General features: G+C 46.8%; 1 protein-coding gene across 2 annotated transcripts in view; it reads left to right on the forward strand.

Moving 5' to 3' along the window:
• Window positions 1–18,606, forward strand: part of MLLT1 (MLLT1 super elongation complex subunit) — a 92,510-nt gene that overhangs the window by 63,280 nt on the left and 10,624 nt on the right. The window lies entirely within an intron of this gene.

Raw genomic sequence — 18,606 nt, forward strand, 5'->3', positions numbered from 1 at the left:
GTAGCTTCTATTGAACCTGACTACAGAGTAATGTCAGAATACAACAGTTAACCACATACATGATTACGTATTGAAATTAAAATGTTAAACACCTAATTTAAGATCAGTCATACATTGGCTTTTCTAATTGGTTAAATGAGTAAACTTACACACCACTTAATGACCGCAGATGCCCTTTTTTACGGCGCTCATTAAGTGGTGTGTAAGGTTAGGTTACTTATTTTAGCCATTTGTGCTTTCACGCCAGGGTTAAAATAAGGCAGAGCTGCTCTCCCCTGCAGGGATTCCCAGAGTTTGGCTGTCAGAGTGATAGATGTATTCCTGCTGTAACTACCAGGAGTAGTAGTTTAACCCTTCACATGCCACGGTCAAATCAACACTGCATTTAAATGATTCCACTTACCTCAAGCATCAATCGCTGTGTTTGCGGGATCCGGTTTCCATGGAAGCCAGGGGTGTTGTGATGGCTCCCAGGCTTGCCATGGGTGTCTGTGTACTCGACTGTGCTATACAGTGGTCCCTCAACATATGATATTAATTGGTTACAGGAGAACCATCATATGTTGAAACCATCATATGTCACGTACACATGTCTATGTAAAAATGGTAATTGGTTCTGGGGCCTCTGAACTATTGTATGTTGAATACATATCTCTATGGGAAACTGCTAATTGGTTCTGGGATGACCATTGTATGTGGAGTGTATGGGGAGTGTTTAACAAACCAGGGTGCCTCCAGCTGTTGCACAACTACAACTCCCAGCATGCATGTACAGCCATTGACTGTCTGGGCATGCTGGGAGTTATAGTTTTGCAACAGCTGGAGGCACACTGATTGGGAAACATTGATGTATGGGGTGTATATTGTGTATATGTATTGTATGTGATGTGTGACATCGCATACACTACTGTAGAGTTCTTTAAATACCTTCAGGGGGGACAGAATGTCCTCCATTACCATCCTGCCGACTACAGCTCTATAGGAAAGGAAGGGGAGGGCAGCCAGCAGCTCATTGGATGCCTGCAGCAAGATGGCTATAGCTGCACTGGGTGGGCAGGGCTTACACGGAGCTCACAGTGGAAGCCTGGACAGCATGTTAGCAGGACAGCATGTGAGTAACAGGAGGCAGAACGGGGCACATTAACCCCTTCCCGACCTATGACATACCTGTACGTCATGGGTGGCAAGGTGTTCCCGACCCATGACATACAGGTACGTCATGAACATTTTTGCCGCTACTCGCGGCATCCCGCAGCGCCCGGTAAGATGGTGGCTATCACTGATAGCCAGCCATCTTACCATGCGACCACGGGGGGTTTCATCCCCCACCCCCCCAGCGATCGCTGCTATCAGCTGGTCAAATTTGACTAGCTGATAGCAGCATTTCGCTATCAGAATACTTAGCAGCGCGGTGTGAGAGTCCCGATCACGGGGATCGGGACACACACCGCTCTGCTAAGTGTCCCTTCCCCGTCCCCCGGCGTCACTTACCCGTCCGAGCAGTGTCCCGAGTGGTCCCGGCGCGAGCGACGTCCTCCATGCGGTCCCGGCGGCGCTGCGTCCCGGAGGTGAGTTTCCGGCAGCATTGCGGCATCTTCATTGGCAGCAGTGAGATCGCCGTAAAGCGATCTCACTGCTGCCTCTGGGAGTTTCAAAACTGCAACTCCCAGCATGCCCAGACAGTCTTTGGCTTTCTGGGCATGCTGGGAGTTGTAGTTTTGCAACATCTGGAGGTCCTCAGTTTGGAGACCACTGTATAATGGTCTCCAATCTGTGTTCTTCCAGATGTTGCAAAACTACAAATCTCAGCATGCTCAGTCTGTCCAGGCATGCTGGGAGTTGTAGTTCTCTAACATCTGGAAGAGCACAGATTGGAGACCATTATACAGTGGTCTCCAAACTGTGGACCTCCAGATGTTGCAAAACTACAACTCCCAGCATGCCCAGACTGCCCAAGCATGCTGGAAGTTGTAGTTCGGCAACATCTGATCCTTCAGATATTGCCGAACTACAACTTCCAGCATGCCTGGGCAGTCTGGGCATGCTGGGAGTTGGTTTTGCAACAACTGGAGGCACACTAGTTGGGAAACATTGTCCGTTTCCTACCTCAGTGCCTCCAGCTGTTGCAATTGTTGCAAAACTATAACTCCCAGCATGCACTGACAGACCATGCATGCTGGGAGTTGTAGTTTTGCAACAGCTGGAGGCACACTGGTTTGGAAACACTAAGTTTGGTTGCAAAACACTTGAAAGTTTATTACTTAACTTAGTGTTTCCAAACCAGTGTTCCTCCAGCTGTTGCAAAACTACAACTCCCAGCATGCACGGACAGCCAAAGGGCATGCTCGGAGTTTGCAACAGCTGGATGTTTGCCCCCTCCCCCCAATGTGAATGTACAGGGTACACTCACATGGGCGGAGGTTTACAGTGAGTGCTGCAAGTTTGAGATGGCGCAAATTTTGCGCTGCAGCTCAAACTTCCAGCGGCAAACTTGCTGTGAACCTCTGCCCATGTGACTGTACCCTAAAAACACTACACTACACTAACACTAACCTAAAATAAAAAGTAAAAAACACTACATATACACATACCCCTACACAGCCCCCCCTCCCCCTGTTTCCAAAACGGAGCCTCCAGCTGTTGCAAAATAATAACTCCCAGTATTGCCTTACAGCCATTGACTGTCCAGGCATGCTGGGAGTTTTGCAACAGCTGGAGGCACCCTGTTTGGGAATCATTGGCGTAGAATACCCCTATGTCCACCCCTATGCAAATCCCTAATTCAGGCCTCAAATGCGCATGGCGCTCTCTCACTTTGGAGTCCTGTCGTATTTCAGGGCAACAGTTTTGGGACACATATGGGGTATCGCCGTACTCGGGAGAAATTGCCTTACAAATTTTGGGGGGGCTTTTTCTTCTTTAACCCCTTATGAAAAGGTGAAGTTGGGGTCTACACCAGCATGTTAGTGTAAAAAAATACATTTTTTACACTGACATGCTGGTGTTGCCCTATACTTTTCATTTTCACAAGAGGTAAAAGGGGAAAAAAGACCCTCTAAATTTGTAATGCAATTTCTCCCGAGTACGGAGATACCCCATATGTGGGCGCAAAGTGCTCTGGGGGCGCACAACAAGGCCCAGAAGGGGAGTGCACCATGTACATGTGAGGCGATTTGCACAGGGGTGGCTGATTGTTACAGCAGTTCTGACAAACGCAAAACAATAAATATCCATATGTGACCCCATTTTGGAAACTACACCCCTCACAGAATGTAATAAGGGGTGCAATGAGCATTTACACCCCACTGGTGTATGACAGATTTTTGGAACAGTGGTCTGTGAAAATGAAAAATTTTTTGATTTGCACAGTCCACTGTTTCAAATATCTGTCAAACGCCAGTGGGGTGTAAATGCTCACTGCACCCCTTATTACATTCCGTGAGGGGTATAGTTTCCAAAATGGGGTCACATGTGGGGGGTCCACTGTTCTGGCACCATAGGGGCTTCCTAAATGGGACATGCCCCCCAAAAACCCTTTCAGAAAAACTCACTCTCCAAAATCCCATTGTCGCTCCTTCCATTCTGAGCCCTCTACTGCGCCCGCCGAACACTTTACATACGCATATGAGGTATTTCCTTACTCAAGAGAAATTGGGTTACAAATTTTAGGGTGATTTCTCTCCTTTTACCCCTTGTAAAAATTCAAAAATTGGGTCTACAAGAAAATGCGAGTGTAAAAAATGAAGATTTAGAATTTTCTCCTTCACTTTGCTGCTATTCCTGTGAAACACCTAAAGGGTTAAAACACTTACTGAATGTCATACTTTGGGGGGTGCAGTTTTTATAATGGGGTCATTTATGGGGTATTTCTAATATGAAGACCCTTAAAATCCACTTCCAACCTGAACTGGGCCCTGAAAAATAACGATTTTGAAAATCTTGAGAAAAATTGGAAAATTGCTGCGGAACTTTGAAGCCCTCTGGTGTCTTCCAAAAGTAAAAACTTGTCAATTTTTTTATGCAAACACAAAGTAGACATATTGTATATGTGAATCAATATGTAATTTATTTGGAATATCCATTTTCCTTTCAAGCAGAGACTTTCAAAGTTAGAAAAATGCAAAATTTTCCAAATTTTCATGAAATTTTTAGATTTTTTACCAAGAAAGGATTCAAATATCAGTGAAATTTTACCAATAGCATAAAGTAGAATATGTCACGAAAAAACAATCTCGGAATCATAATGATAAGTAAAAGCATTCCAGAGTTATTAATGTTTAAAGTGACAGTGGTCAGATTTTTAAAAAATGCCCAGGTCCTGAAGGTGAAAATGGGCTGGGTCATGAAGGGGTTAAACAACTATCTGTCACATGCTGAAGTTGTCAGCGCTGTCAGATAGCTGTTTGTACGATGGCCCCGACACACAGCAGCATCATATGTCGAGGCTGCCTTCAACATACGATGGGCTCTGAGAGGCCATCATATGTTGAAATGATCATATGTCGAGGCCATCATAAGTCGGGGGATCACTGTACAGCATTGCTGTACAGCATTGTACAAGCATTGCTTGTTAATCTGCATACCAAAAATATTTAAGAAAACAATCACCAAGTCATACACATTCCAAAATGGTACCAATAAAAAAATACCCTAAAGTTTTTCCGTAAAAATTAGCCGTAACAAAGCACCATCAGGCGAAAAATAATGGATCTTGTAGTGTGGAGACACAAATATTTTTACATGCAATTCCATGGCAATGTAGTAAAAGAACCTATATAAATCTGGTATAGCTGTAATCATACTGACCCACAGAATAAAGCTGTAATGTTATTTATAACATACAGTTAACAGCCTAAATTCTAAATTAAAAAAAGTAATGACAAAATCACTTTTTTCCCAACTGACCAGCAAAAAAAGTTAATTGAAAATAAAAAAAATATATGAACCCTAAAGAAAAAAAATGGCAGCATGCCACCTCTCTTTCTGTCCTTACATTTCGATTGTGTTTTACTTACCAACTTTTTGTCCATGTTGTGTTTACTGATGTGTATATAAAACCTTAATGAAACTCTGTTTTATTAAAGAGTACCTGTCATGATCTTGTTAAATTTTCACTGCCCCATCATGATAAACCACCCACTGCCTTTATTTTTATTATTTTTTAGTTTTCTACCTTGATATTGCTCTGTATTTTCTACTCAGTCTCAGTCCGATTCACAGACTGGGAAGGGGCATTACCCAGCAGGCGTGACCTCATCTGAAGCCATACAGGGGAGAACTTCCTCACTCAGCCCAGGGCTGTTCAGTGTGTGCGAGATGAGCTATGATTGGATAAGGCTGCACACAGGGGGAAATGTGCTCTGGACAAGTACATTAGAAATATTTTTTATTTACCATAAGGAGTGCAATATCAAAAATTTGTTGTAATGAGAGTGCTCATTTAAGGTTTTTGTTCCGAACGCTTGGATAGGAGATCAGATGTCTAGTGCCGGAGTACCCCTTTAAGGTCCCAAAGGCCTGCCATGGGAAGGGGTTACATAGCTATAATTCTTGTCTTTAGAGATACAGTAACACAGTACAACATTCTTCTATAGATGTAAATGTTTATATGTTATAGCAATTGGCCCCAATATGACTGTATATTTCTCAACATAATGGGCCTCATTTACTAAGAGTGAAGTGGAGTTTTCTTTGTGGGGTTTTTTCCGGACAGGCATTTTCTCATGGTATTTACTGTTGGCGATTTTTCCCTACTTTTTGCTTTTATGTACAACTGCTCTGAGCTGTCTGTTTTCCAAAGCTCAAATCCACCACATTTTATGTGAGCACATTAGTAAACTTATGATTTTTCTAATCTGACGGGGCACGCACTTAACAATTTATGCGTGGAACCCGAAAAAGAAATATTGGGAATTTGTTAGTAAATAATCCCCATTGTTTTTATACAGAGCCAACATATTTTGCATAACTACATAACATAAAGGGGGTACAAAAATGTACATGATTATGACATCGAGGCTTAGGCCATGATCACACGTCCAGAATCTCTGTGCGGAATTCCACTGGGGATTCCAGAGCAGCACATGGCACGGTTTCTGGCACGGAAATTCAGTTTTCCATGTTTGCACAAAGAATGAACTTGTTCATTCTCTGTGCTGACACCACACGGAATGCATAGCCATCTAAGACTGCGCATTCCCATGCGGTCTTAGTGCCGGCATGTTATGCCAGCGCCCGCACGGAGATTTTCTGTGCGGACATTCCAGAAGTGTGAACATGGCCTAAAAGCTCTCCAAAGATGAGATGGCTACAGTCTTCAAGGAATGAGGAAGTAAAACCAGAAGGAAAATAAGTTAACTTGAATGTTTTAATAAATCTGTGTAAAGACGGTCTACATATTGGCCCTGATTTTATCAAACTGTGGGGAAAAAAAAGTGGAGTGATTTTCCCACAGTACCCAATCACAGCTCAGCTAATGAGCTCTGGTAAAGTTTTCACATTTTCTTTCACACAGTATGATAAATATGGACCATTATTCAATTTGAATCTGTGTTAAGTGGGGTTGTTTTTGTTTCAAAATCCAATTTAATATATCCCATTAGAAAATTCTGAGATAAAAGAGGGGCATAATGCTTTTTCCTGTGGTGGGGCTGAAGAGATATTGAACACTTAAGGCTCGTTAACATTAACGTCTACCCCCATTAATAAATGCCCGTTATCAATCTGTTTGATAATTTTTCTTACAATTCTTTATCACCTGTTTGCACCTGTTTGCTTCCTGTTCAGTTTTTGTTTTTTGACAAGGGGGGGAGAGACAGTGCATGCAGTATTTTTTTTCTCCCGCCAAAAATAACTAAATAGAAACGGATATTATAAATTTAACATTGAAGTCTATGGCAGACGGATAAGCTTTTAACCCCTTAAGGACCAAGGACGTACAGGTACGTCCTTGGTCCTGCTTCCGTGATATAACGCGGGGTTACACGGTAACCCTGCATCACATCACTGCGGGCTCGGCGTCATAGTGAAGCCGGGACCCGCCGCTAATAGCGCGCAGCGCCAATAGCGCCGCCGCGCGCTCAGAGCTGAGCCGCGCGGCTAAAAGTGAAAGAAAAAGCTGCCGCTTAACTCAGTGGGTTGTTTGGGATAGCCGCGGCGAAATCGCGGCATCCCGAACAGCTTACAGGACAGCGAGAGGGTCCCTACCTGCCTCCTCGCTGTCCGATCGCCGAATGACTACTCAGTGCCTGAGATCCAGGCATGAGCAGTCAAGCGGCAGAATCATCGATCACTAGTTTCCTATGAGAAACCAGTGAGCAATGTAAAAGATCAGTGTGTGCAGTGTTATAGGTCCCTATGGGAGCTATAACACTGCAAAAAAAAAAAAAAAGTGAAAAAAAAAGTGAATAAAGATCATTTAACCCCTCCCCTATTAAAAGTTTGAATCACCCCCCCTTTTCCCATAAAAAAAAAAAACACAGTGTAAATAAAAATAAACATATATGGTATCACCGCGTGCGGAAATGTCCGAATTATAAAAATATATAGTTAATTAAACCGCTCGGTCAATGGTGTACGCGCAAAAAAAATTCCAAAGTCCAAAATAGTGCATTTTTGGTCACTTTTTATATCATTTTAAAAATTAATAAAAAGCGATCAATAAGTCCTATCAATGCAAAAGTGGTACCGTTAAAAACTTCAGATCACGGCGCAAAAAATTAGCCCTCATACCGCCCCATAAACGGAAAAATAAAAAATTTATAGGGGTCAGAAGATGACAATTTTAAACGTATTAATTTTCCTGCATGTAGTTATGATTTTTTCCAGAAGTACGACAAAATCAAACCTATATAAGTAGGGTATCATTTTAATCGTATGGACCTGCAGAATAAAGAGAAGGTGTCATTTTTACCGAAAAATTTACTACGTAGAAATGGAAGCCCCCAAAAGTTACAAAACTGCGTTTTGTTTTTTTTTCAATTTTGTCGCACAATGATTATTTTTTCCGTTTCACCGTAGATTTTTGGGCAAAATGACTGACGTCATTACAAAGTAGAATTGGTGGCGCAAAAAATAAGCAATCATATGGATTTTTAGGTGCAAAATTGAAAGAGTTATGATTTTTTTAAAGGCAAGGAGCAAAAAACGAAAATGCCAAAACGGAAAACCCCCCGGTCCTTAAGGGGTTAATGTCATCTCATCCCTTTGCACCCGGTTTATAATATCCGTTTTTGAACCGTTATTACTTCTGAGCATGCTCAGAAGAGGTGAAATCAGTGGACTCCTGCAGTGCTGCGGGACTACTTCTACTCCCATCATGGAACAGACTTGTTTCCATGCTGAGAGTAGTAGTTCCCCTGGCTGTGAGACCCGGTGCAATCAATCCCTCACCTGTACTCCCACCCCATCATGGAACAGAGTCTGTTCCATGTTTGGGGTAGTAGTACAGGGACTGAGGGATTTATCGCACCAGGTCTCACTTCTGAGACCCTATGCAATCAGAAGTTATTAACCAGGGGAGCGGGCGGCATGCTCCTCTACCCTGCGATGTATATATCAAAACCAACTACACAGATAAAGAAAGGAGGGGGAAAAAGAGCCTAAATACAAAGTCAGGATGCCCCTATGTACTCCCAGGGTCTAGGTGCTAGGACCTTATGTTGTCTGCTGATACAGAAAAGAATAACAAATACCTAGAAACAAAGCGCTGTAGCAGACTGAAGTAATGACAAAGAATTCCTTTATTGTTAAAACATAAAGTTTAAAATACATACATGACACAGCTGAATGACTTCTGACAAAGACTACTCCTGGCAAAAAGTCCATGAAAGTACTATAATGGCAACATGCCATATCCTACATATTGTATATAATACATATGGTGGGTATTGCTGGAAAAACAATGCGCACCGTCTATGTTTTATAAGTAAAAGTACAATGAGACAGGTATAATAGCAGCAAAGTATAGCAGCAGTATATAAAATGCAGTGCACATCAGCAATATTTGCAGACAGTATACATAGTAAGCTGACAAAGGTGTAGACTGAACAATACCCACATGTAACAGAGCAAATGGTAGCGTGGCCAGGAGGTGTCACCCCTACGATCGTTTCGGACTACGTCCTTCTCCCGGGAGTCTCCGGATTGCGGTGATGACTAAAAAAGCAAAAACAGTACCAGCAGCTCAGTGGAGCTGATTGTGAACCACTGCGGTAAAACCACAGTGTCCAGATCAGCTGAGAGGATGGCGGGAGGGCCATTAGCTGCCTCCTCTCCATCCGATCGTTGTTCTGAAGCTCCAGTCAGCCTTGGCAGGCTGGAGAAGCAGAGCACCAATAACACTGATCAATGCTATGCTACGGCATGTAATAGTCCTCTATGGGGACAAAAAATAATTATGTTAAAAAAAAAAGGTTAATAAATGTAAATTAACCCCTTCCCTAATAGAAGTTTGAATCATCCCCTTTTCCCATCTAAAAACAAAAATAAACATATGTGGTATCGCCCTATGCGTAAATGTCCGAACTATAAAAATATAATGTTAATTAAACCGCACGGTCAGTGGCCCCACAAATAATTTTTTGGGGTTTCTCTGTAGATTTTGTGGTTAAATTACTGATTTCATTACAAAGTAAAAGTGGTGATGCAACAAACAAGCCCTCAAATGGATCTGTAGGTGGAAAACTGAAAAAAACTGATTTTCTCGGTCGCTCTTCATTGGGGGACACCTTACTGATGGGTATATGCTCTTGCCACTAGGAGGCGCTGACACTAGGAAAAAGTCTGCTCCTCCCTGGCAGGATATACCCACCCACCTGCAGTGAGGAAATCCGTTTTAGCTAGTGCTATCAGGAGGCAAGACACAGGTCTGGGAGCTCCCCAGACCTTGTCTTTTTTATGACTTTCTAGTAAGGTTTTCTACTCCCTTTTTGTTTCCTTTTTTTCAGGTGGGGGTTCAGGAGCATGGCCATACCTGTTACCCATATGCAGCTAAGGGGCATGGGGCATAGAACAAAATGCACCGTTAACCTCTTCCCGCCAACTGACATATGCGGCTAAGGGGCGCGGAGCATAGAGCAAAAGACTCTGTCCTTTATTGGAAAATCATGTTGGGGCTCCCTCAGGTCCTCCCTGTGTTTTGTGTATACTAGGTCCTGTGTTTTGTGTATACTAGGACAGCTGCCGGCATTTTGCAGCAAGTCCCTCCACAGGAGTTCTTGCCGGCTCACCTCTGCACAGCCTCTCTGTTCTTGCTTCCACCGGTTATAATTTTCTCCCGGAGGGGTCTGCTCTGCCGGCAGGAGTCCAGGGCCCTGGCGGCACATCACCACCCTTCTTTTTGCCCTGAATCAGCGCTCCGGGAGGCCAGACTGTGCCTCCTCTACCTTTTTAATTGGGGACTATGGCGGTGTAGCTCCGCCCTTCTTCTTCCCCCGGTCAGCGCGCGAGTCGGGAGATGAGACAGCTCCTCCTCCCCAGCTCGCTCGCTGCTGGAGTTTCTAGCGCCTCTCTCCTTCCCCGTTGCCGGGACTCGGCGCGCGCATAATCGCCTGGCTCCCGAGACAGCATCCTGGTGGGAGCTCGAGGTCCGGCCCATTATTCTCCCCTACAGGAGCTGCTGCTTAGCAGGCACTTGTAGCACACTGCTATGAGTCATCGCTGCTCCAGGGGCTTGCTGTCTGCCGGTTATTGTTACTGCGGACAGCACTTGCAGGCTACCCTGCGCCCAATGTTCCCTTCCGCATCATATTTTAATAAACGGTTTAAAAAAAATAAAAAACCCTATCGCCTTGGTCTCTCAGACCATTTGGTAGTAGTTGGCACCCTCTTGTGGCCAATACTGGTATTGCAATTTTAATTCTATTGCAGCCTTAGCCGGCCTTATCTATTCTAATTCGGCATTGTTGCTACCTATCGTGGAGCATATGAAAACCGCCGTGGCGGGTTGTTACCAGGGATTCAAGTCCTTGGAACCGGGGGTCATATTCCAGCAATATGTTCCCTTCTACGTGCCATACAATGAGCAAGTTCTTGTGTTCCTGCCAGACGCTCAGGTTTCTTTAAAGATTCCTCACCTGTCAGGTCTGCTAACCATCCATCCTAGGGGTGTTCTTGGCAGGTCATTCTATGGTATTCCCTTCTCCACAGGCTGTCACATCCGCAGCTACTGCTACGGATCCCCTCATCCAGTGCACGGCCCTCAGGGGCATATTCCTGCATGGGCATGGATTGGACCTGATATTATTATGCCAAACAGTAGTCTCGCCTGTTACTCATTTCATTACTTCCGCATCGCGGCTCACACTCTGAACACCACTGCTGGTGCAAGGTGCCCGATGGAGTGACCTGCGGTATACTATGGACCCTTACCAGTAAACCATACTGGGGTCTGCATGGTTTTTCAATGTCGCCGGTCACACATCTTGACATACCTGCGGCTGGAGTCCGGTACCTCACTACTGTGTGAGGCGTCCGATGGAGTGTCCCGTTGTCTTCTAGGGACCCATATCAGTAAGCCAGACAGTGGTCTGCATGGTTTCCCTACACCGCCCGTCATACATCACACGGCTAATGTATATACGGCTGCATTCCGGTACCTCACTACTGTGCGATGTGCCGACGGGATGAATCGTTTCCTACTATGGACCCTTACCAGTAGGGATGTCCCGATACCGATACTAGTATTGGTATCGGGGCCGATACTAGCTATTTACATAGCTAGGGGGGGCCCGCTGTCTACAAGGGGGTCCGGCTGTCTACAAGGGGGGGTCCGGCTGTCTACAAGGGGTGGTCCGGCTGTCTACAAGGGGGGGGCCCGCTGTCTACAAGGGGGGGGGGCCCGCTGTCTACAAGGGGGGTGGCCCGCTGTCTACAAGGGGGGGGGGGCCCGCTGTCTACAAGGGGGGGGGGGGCCCGCTGTCTACAAGGGGGGGGGGGCCCGCTGTCTACAAGGGGGGGGCCCGCTGTCTACAAGGGGGGGCCCGCTGTCTACAAGGGGGGGCCCGCTGTCTACAAGGGGGGGCCCGCAGTCTACAAGGGGGGGCCTGCAGTCTACAAGTGGGGGGACTGCAGTCTATGGGGGGGGGCTGCTGTCTACAAGGGGGGGCCTGCAGTCTATAGGGGGGGCTGCTGTCTACAAGGGGGGGCCTGCAGTCTATAGGGGGGGCTGCTGTCTACAAGGGGGGCCTGCAGTCTATAGGGGGGGCTGCTGTCTACAAGGGTGCTGCTACTAATGACTGCCGGGGGGCTGCTGCTAATGTCTGCAAGGGGATACTACCTACTATTAAAGACAATCTTACAGCAGAGTCACCTGCACTAACTTGAATTTATAGGTAGTGCAGGTGATCCTGTAACTACCGCTGCTCACCATGTGTACATCGGTCTCACAGACCATTCAAATTCCCTGTTCTGTCCAATGGAGAAGAGGGAAATCTTGGCTCATACTACAGCAGCCGCCTCCGTTGTACACAACAAGGACCCACATATCATACGGTAAACAGCGCCAGATACCGGGTCACCCTGCTGTCAGATTCCCTTTAAAATAAAAGTACTCGTACTTGGTATCGGCGAGTACTAGAATTAAAGTATCGGTACTCGTACTCTGTCTTAAAAAAAAATGGTATCGGGACATCCCTACTTACCAGTAAGCCAGACAGTGGTCTGCATGGTTACCTACACAGCCTGTCATACCTCAAACGGCTGATGTATCTGCGGGCTGGAGTTCCGGTACCTCACTACTGTGCGAGGTGCTGACGAACTGACTCATTGTCTTCTGTGGACCCATACCAGTAAGCCAGACAGTTGTCTGCATGGTTTCCTACACCACCTGTCACACATCTCATGGATGGCGTTTCGACGATTGGACTTCTGGTATCTCACTACTGTGCGAGGTGCCGACGGTATGACTCGCTATTCACTGTGGATCCATGCCAGTAAGCCAGACTGCATGGTTTACTACACTGCCTGTCACACATCTCACGGCTGTTGTCTGTGGCTGGAGTTCAAATGCCTCACCACTGTGCGGAGTGCCTGACAGAGTAACTCGCTGTCCACTGTTGATCCATGCCAGTAAGCCAGACAGTTGTCTGCAGGTTTTCTTCTGCCGCCTGTAAATGATGTTTGTGCGACTGGAGTTTCGGTACCCCACTGCTGTGTGCGGTATACGTAGAACTGTCCCAGCATGTCCCACGGACACTATACGGGATGTCAGGGATGCATTTCACGGCTCCTCTGCCTACCTCTATCTCCCAGGGGGTGGGGTTTCTCTGCCTCCCCACCAGGGCTGTGGAGTCGGAGTCGGACTAAATTTTGGGTACCTGGAGTCGGAGTTGGAGTCGGCAAACAATGCACCGACTCTGATTCCTACTAAACGAACACGTTAAGTGACCATGAAGAAGCTTTTCATGTGCTTTACTATATGGCACACAACGCACAATTAGGAGCGGCAATACTTATACTTTCCATAGTGTTGTGTTCTGCTGTTACAGGGAACCCATGGGTAACCTAGCCTCTCACTGATAAGGGATTAAGTAAATATGTTTTTTGCAGGACTAGAGACACTTGTATAAGTGAAGGGAATGGAGGGTCAATAGTTCAAGACTGAAGCTGTAAACCATTGGAAAAACTGCTGCCATTCAGCTAAGGCTATAAAAACTTGTAAACTCGATTGTTGGCTTAAAAGGGTACTCCGCCCCTAGACATCTTATGCCCTATCCAAAGGATAAGGGATAAGATGTCAGATTGCGGGGGTCCCGCTTCTGGGGACCCCCAGGATTGCCGCTGCGGCACGGCGCTATCGTTACTGCACAGAGCGAGTTCGCTCTGTGCGTAATGACGGGCGATACAGGGGCCGGAGCATCGTTACGTCACGGCTCCGCCCCTCGTGATGTCACAGCCATTCCCCTCAATACAAGTCTATGGGATTGGGCGTGGTGGTCGTCACGCCCCCTGCCATAGACTTGCATTAAGGGGGCGGGCCATGATGTCACGAGGGGCGGAGCCATGACGTCACGCTGCTCCGTCCCCTGTATCGCCCGTTATTACGCACAGAACAAACTCGCTCTGTGTAGTAATGAAAGTGCAGTGCCGCAGCAGCGGGACCCCGGCGATCTGACATCTTATCCCCTATCCTTTGGATAGGGGATAAGATGTCTAGGGGCGGAGTACCCCTTTAAACTTTAAACATGACTATGGGATTCTACTAGGGAAATCATGTTTTATAATAAATGCCCCTTCCTGAATCCACCCACTGCCCTATCTTCAGCAGCAGATCAGCAAACAAACTGTTCAATACAGTAGACTGTTGGCTTCCCAGCCAGTAGTCCTGTGGTAATGACATGTTTCCTTCAAAAATTAGCATATTAATACAGAGGAGTCGGAGTTGGAAGTACAGATGACTCCAGAGTCGGAACATTTATCTACCGATTCCACAGCCCTGCTACCCACCCTCCCACCTATGACAAAGGGACGCAGTTATCACCTGTCTGACTGTTCCCTTTTCGCCAAATGCCTGGGGGTGTTCTTGTTCAGTCAGACTGTTGTCTACACTGTTTCCGCCAACATCTGTCTCTGACCTCTGGGCTGCCACGGACATAGCCAGGTTTCCCGTACCCCACGGCTGGGTGAGGGATCTGAAGTAGGGTCCCTACAAGTATAAAAGATTGATACCAGTCGGACAATCCTTCGTCTGTGGGTTTTTTTTCTACACCAGCAGGTCGCCCGTGGATAGGCCGCACTCTAGTACCCTGCTTTCTGTGGGAGGTTGAATGGAGTGACCCTGGTTGCTCAGGAATCCTGTGCCTGCTGGCCAGACTGTTTTCCGCATGGCTTACTACTAAGTTGGGTCAACTACCATACACTTTCACCCTGTGGACGGTAGTTCAGGTTACCCACTACCATGGTGTAGTTTCAAGTGAGTCTCCCCATGTTACCCCATGGGCCTTATACAATGCACCACATACTGGTTTACAGGGTTACCTACTTGGCCAGGCCCCTCTCTACATGCTTGCTACTCTGTCTACAGGCTGGTATCTTACTTCACTGTGTATTTCCGTATGCGGGACCCCGCGTGGCCACAGCCTTTTTGCCACATAGCCAGACTGTGTCTGCATGGTGTTCTAATCCACCTGGTCATCTCCCCCGTTTCTGCCGATGCTGCAGTTCGGTGTCTCTCCTCCAGGTGTAGTTCCGCAGAGTATGTACCTGTGGGTTCTAGGGACCCTTACTACCTGTATGTCACACACTGTCTGCATTTTTCCTGCTCCACATTCATTCTTCATCTCCTGAGTCTGCGTCTGCAGCCTTGGTGTCTGGCACCATTAGGAGATGGGGTGTGGGCTTATTTTCTGCAGGTCCCGGTGACTTTCTCAGCAACAGCAGCATCACTCTGTTCTCCTTTCTTAGGTTGCACTGTTGGTCTGCAAGAGGCATATCTCCCTTCCTGCTGGTCCCTTGAATGTCTGTGGTTTCTTTTGTGTCTGCAGTCTTGGTACCCCACTGGTGCCGTGGGGTACCCATGTCTGTGTTCCTACATTTGCTAAGACCTTTCCCTTTGTTCGGTGGGGTGAGCCTCAGGTCTTCCGGTGATTTTGTTCCCGCAGTTGAGCACTTCTTTTCTGTCATGGGTCCTGCTGTTGGGCGACAGTCATTTCAGCCCCTCCCTATGCCTCCAGGTGTGTGTTCTGGGGTTTCTGTCTGGGGTGGCTCAGGCACCTACTCGTTAGGGTCTAGAATGGCTCCCCACATGTCTTTTTTGCCCATTTCCAGTGTACAAAATTCCGATCTCTCTTGGGACACAAGGTGTCTCCTCCAGACAGTGATGGTCACCGCTGGGTCCTGGCGTCTCCGTCCACCCAGTCCTTATCCCGTGGCTGTGGGGCAGCATTTCCATGCTCTTACGGCGCCTGGCGAGTTTTGCCAATCCCCTTTCCACTGGGGGTATGGGGATCAGGGTGCTTGGCATGGGTCTATACTTGAATTTTCACCTCGACTGCCCTTGTTTTCCCTCCTCTGGAGGGACTATTTTGTTGAGTTCTGCCGCCAAGATGATGCCATCTCGCTGTTCCCACTATATAGGTGGAGTATCTGGAGGGGTCCTTGTTTCTTTGCTGAGAGCATTCAACAAAGATTTTTTTTTACTGTCTAGGCTTGTGTGCTTACTGTCCACAATTACAGCTTGGCTCTCTTTCAGTTTTTTTGGTTATCTACTGCTGCTCACGCAGACTTGGCTCTCTCTTCTGTTGGAGGAGATTGTACAAGCTCACTGGAAGTGGGTGTTCTTCCTTCCCTTTTGTCTGTCATTCGTACTTCACTAACACCACAGTCTTCTGGAGTCATCCTTCCTGTGCCCAGACCCTGAGAGTCCCAGCTGGGTTCTCATTTGTTTCTCCCTCCATTCCCATTCTGGTGGGATGTTTCTTCAGAGTGCTCTGGTCCGCTTGGACCACTGGGGTCTGTGACTGGTTGGTCTCCTTGGCTTGGACTCTGTCTTAGGATGGTGTGGTGTGTCTTCCTTTCAGGCGGCTCTTCCGGTTCCTTAGGCTATAGTGTTGGTTCAGGTCTTTGGCATGTGTAGTGATCTGGCCAAGACTCCTCTTCAATCCCATTAGTCTGGGCGGTCTTTTCTGTTGTGCACTTCTTCATAGACGTTTGTTGCTGTAGAGTTTTTGCGGACGTCTGTTTTCCTTACTCTTCAGGGGTTTGTCTTCCAGTTGACTCTACGTCTCCAGTTTACTTGTCTGTCTCTCCGGTATCCGAGATGCCCCCCCCCCCCCCTTTTCCGGGTGTTTGCTGCTCCTTCTTCCTTCAGGTCCATGTCCTCCCGGGTTGGAGGGCGTTCAGGCTATCTGCATTACACCAGTACGGCTATTGTCGCCTTCTGGGAGCTCATGGCGGGCCTCTGGGACAGGGGTTCTTGGGTCTGCGGCTATGCAGGTCTTTGCTCTCATGCACTGGACCTCTGCATAGCAGCATTCCTTCTTCTTTTTTTCTTGTGGTTGATTGTCTTTCAATATGACCCGTGTGTCTTGGGTCTATACAGAGGTCTGCTCTTCCTTTGGCGTCCTAGTCCACCTCCTTGGACAAGTGATCTTCCGGGAGCTTAATTTTTGGGCCTAGTGTGTGTCTCCTGCCTGGTGGCTTGTCCGCAGGCCTTGTGGACATGTGAGTTCAGTCTCGGGACTGATTCCTTTTATGTTTTTCCCACCCTAGGGGACTGCTTTGGTACGTCCCATCAGTAAGCTGTCCCCCCAATGAAGAGCGACCTAGAAAAGGAGATTTTGTTGTGCTCACCGTAGAATCTCTTTCTCGTAGCCTTCATTGGGGGACACCGCACCCACCCATTTCTTCATCCTTTTTCCGGACTATTTTTTTCCGGTTCTTGGGTTGTTTATCCGGGATTCCTTTCTAGAGTCCCCTGGACGTATTTCTTTGTTGCCTTCTCCTACTGCTTTGTGACAAAACGGATTTCCTCACTGCAGGTGGGCGGGTATATCCTGCCAGGGAGGAGCCGACTTTTTTTCCTAGTGTCAGTGCCTCCTAGTGGCAAGAGCATATACCTATCAGTAAGGTGTCCCCCAATGAAAGCTACGAGAAAGAGAGGATTTTACGGTGCGCACACAAAGATCTCCTTTTTAGAAAGTGAGGAGGAAAAAAAATGTAAGTGCAAAAATGAAAAAACCTGAGGTTAATGGCAGACATCGGCATGATCCCTTATGTCCACAATTACAAGTGGGTAACAGGCTGCTGATAGCAGGCAGGACCTGCCGTGCATGATGCGAGAACCGCTCTGTTCCAGTTCTTTTCTTTTCTTTTTTTAATCAGAAAGTTTTAAGTGTTTTGTTTTGTGTACAACATACAAAACAGAAAAAACACATAAATAACAACTCTGCATCCCCCCCCCCCCCCCATCCCCATGAACGACACCACCTCACAGGTCCCTATGACAAATATAAACTACAAAAAATGGACTCAAACCTTCCCATAGCCATCCGTTTAGTAAACCCCCCCCCCCCTCCAACAGAATAAAATGATTCAATTTAGATATCAATTCAGAGAGTAAGAGGAGAGACCCTTAGCCAATGTTGAGCAATTAACTTATGAGCCTGGTAGAGAATCCTACAAATGCCTAAATACACCCCCTGATCCCCATCCGGACCCTCCACATAGCCCAACACACATTGCAATACAGAAGGAGGTCACCATAAACTTGCCTAATTAAATGTAACACCTCACTCCAGAACTGCTTAAGATGTGTACAATCCCATATCACATGTAACAGATGGGCATCAGGTAGAGAGAAACGAGGATAGCAGGAGTCCAGCCGAACTCCAATCCAATGAGAAAGGCAGGGGTCCGGTACACTCTATGTAATAAGAACAACTGGGAGAGATGTTGAGCCTCTGACACTGCCAGTTTCGGAGTCATAGACTCCTCCTGAGCCCACTGCTCATCAGATATAGGACCCACATCTGTCTCCCACATATCTGTCTCCCACAATGGCTTGATAGTCAAGAAGTAAGCTCTATGGTAAGAAGAAAGCAATTCACCATACAAAACAGAAATCCCTTTCTTAGTGGAATCACGAGTAAGCAAGCAGTCCACCGCAGT

This window comes from Hyla sarda, chromosome 1, assembly GCF_029499605.1.
Source record: "Hyla sarda isolate aHylSar1 chromosome 1, aHylSar1.hap1, whole genome shotgun sequence".
Classification (NCBI taxonomy): domain Eukaryota; kingdom Metazoa; phylum Chordata; class Amphibia; order Anura; family Hylidae; genus Hyla; species Hyla sarda.